The sequence below is a fragment of the Mandrillus leucophaeus genome, unplaced genomic scaffold, assembly GCF_000951045.1.
Source record: "Mandrillus leucophaeus isolate KB7577 unplaced genomic scaffold, Mleu.le_1.0 Scaffold281, whole genome shotgun sequence".
In the NCBI taxonomy this organism is placed as follows: Eukaryota; Metazoa; Chordata; class Mammalia; order Primates; family Cercopithecidae; genus Mandrillus; species Mandrillus leucophaeus.
Window position 1 is genome coordinate 2,501,584 of NW_012102932.1, and position 2,544 is coordinate 2,504,127.

Sequence of the window (2,544 nt, forward strand, 5' to 3'; positions counted from 1 at the left end):
TCAGAGGAGAGGCATCTAGTACAAGGTGGGAAGGAGTGTATGGAAGCCTTCCTGAAGGGAGTAACTCATGGGTGAAGTTGAGAAACAGATACCAATGAGGGTCCTCGTAGGGTAAGTACAATGAACAATTTGCTTCTAAGATAAAGGTTCTGATGACTGTAATTTAGTCCCAGAGGGTAGAGTCTTTCAGGACGTAGCTTGGGATGCTTCCTTTCTAGCTGTTTCTTTGAGAAAGGTGCCATTTTATTCCCTAACACCCATTGTGGTCTCTGTAGGACTTTGTCCCATTTATGTTCATAGTCCAAAAGATTGGATTACAACTTTGCCAAGGTCAAATGCCCATCCCCACCTCCTATTATTTCTTATATAGGACTGACCTGGTAAATGCTGCTTGGCTGGATCACAGATGGCTGATATGATGAAAGATCTTAGTGGAGATGTCACTCAGGAAAGTGACCCTATTCATTACCTGTTCCCACTATCGTGCTTTAACTGCGCTATGGTTACAGTTTTTGTGGAATAAGAATTAACTGGTGTGTCATATCAGAGGGACTCCTTCTCCCAAAGTCAAGAGCCCAAATGATGCTGCTTTCTAAATCCAGCTAGGCTTCTTTACTCTGAAAGAGAGACCTCTACCACTGTCTGTGACAGACAAGGACTTAGCAACTAGTGGATGTCACACTTGTGTGCTTCTCTCAGGGAGGCAGCTCAGGTCTTCTCTAGTTATGTAGCTTTATTTCTGATTTTAACAGGCTTTGGACTCTTGTTTCTGAGCCCCTCAACAGCTAGATGCAACAAGCAAAGACAGGGGAAAGGATGAGGGTGTTGGCTTTTAGAGGTGGCCAGGAAAGATAGCAGATAGTGTGACAAGAGGAAAAGAGGAAGAGGAGACCCGTGAGAGATAGAGACATAAGAATTTAAAAAGGAAACTCTGGCCAAGCGCGCTGGGGATGGAGATTCTGTGAGAACCTTGGGTTTTTTCCCTCTACAATGAGTCTTGGACTCTGTTCCCCTGGCATCTGTACAGTTAAGAAAAGGTGTTAATATTTTTTCTAATTTTGAATTGACATGGGAATTACGGTAATTTTGAATATACATAGAAATTGTGATAAGAAAGTATTTTTCTCAAGTCATTTGAGAAGTCATTACAAAGGTGTTGCTCTCCTTGATGAGAATAGAGGTAGAACCTTATTCTTTTAAGTGCTCTCTTCTTAAAGGAAAGTAGCATGGCTCCATGGATAAGCAGCAGATTGCATATCTGGAACTTGTTTCTGTATGTTTCTGGCCTTATTTTCTGTGACCCTGGACATGATTCTTCCCTCCCTTTCTTTTTTCTTTAAAATGGGGCTCGTTACCTTGACAGAACTTGCTGAGTGATATACTTTTGTAATAGAGGTGTGTATACAGTGAACTTTTTAGAAACATATGGTGTGTATTTACATGAGGTTTGGGGAAGGAAGCTTATGCCGTCATGTGAACCTCAGATGATGTCTAGCATGTAATTTGAGAATCAATGAATTCGCAGTCTTTGTTATGCAGCTGAGAAGACTGAGGCACAGTAAGATGAAGTAACATGGCTGAGGTTATATGAAGGGCAAAGCTGAAACAGATGTGAACCCCCTTGGATCCTGAGATGCTGTTTTTTCCATTAGACTGTGACACTCACATTAAATTTGTATGCCATTTGAACCAGTTGACCCACCCTTTAATTTTTACACATCTTCTAACTTTTATTTATTACATATTGGAACTCTTCTCTTGACACTGCATTTGAAATTATTTTATGGCTAAAGTTTGATGGTTTATAATGCAGTGGCCTCCTAATAGCAGGTCAATCAGAAAGACTTTCATTTGGCACTGGTTCTCAATGATGTAACTAAGCTATTTAAAGCTTGGCAAGGAAGCCCAGAAAAACCCTGAAGTTCTTTCTATCCTGGAGCTGATTGGCTGAAGTGATCTTGTATCCTCAGAGAAGCTTCAGGAACAATGATTGCCACAGCCACACTGCTTTTGTGGCAGGGGTGCTGCATCTCTTGGGATTTCTCTGATACTCTATCTGTGCCAGGCTTCACATGGCCTTGCCTATTACTGAGAGGTTAAGGGGATCACAGTGAACCTGAGTAAGATGGTTTATTGGCTATTCAGGGACCCTTTTCACATGCGACCACTACACTGCTCCCCTCCTCCATGCACCATCGTCTGGTGTGATTGTTCTAATAAAGCCCGTTGAGAGCTTCGAAGAATGATGCATGTCTATTCATGCTATATCCAGTCACAAATATTAGGCACCTACTAAATGCTTGATCCCATGCTTGACAAAATGGACAGTAAACGCACATCTAATAAGTAACCCCATTCATCAGAGGCATAAATTCTGTTGTGAAGATGAGGCACAAGCACATGGAATGAAATATAAAATATATAAAAAGGATGCAGTGCAAGTATATTGTGAGGTAGCCCAAAAAATGAAATACGGACCACGGGGAAGGACACAGGCTTTACCATTGATGGAGCTGGGTTCAAATCCCATGCTGCCACTTACTA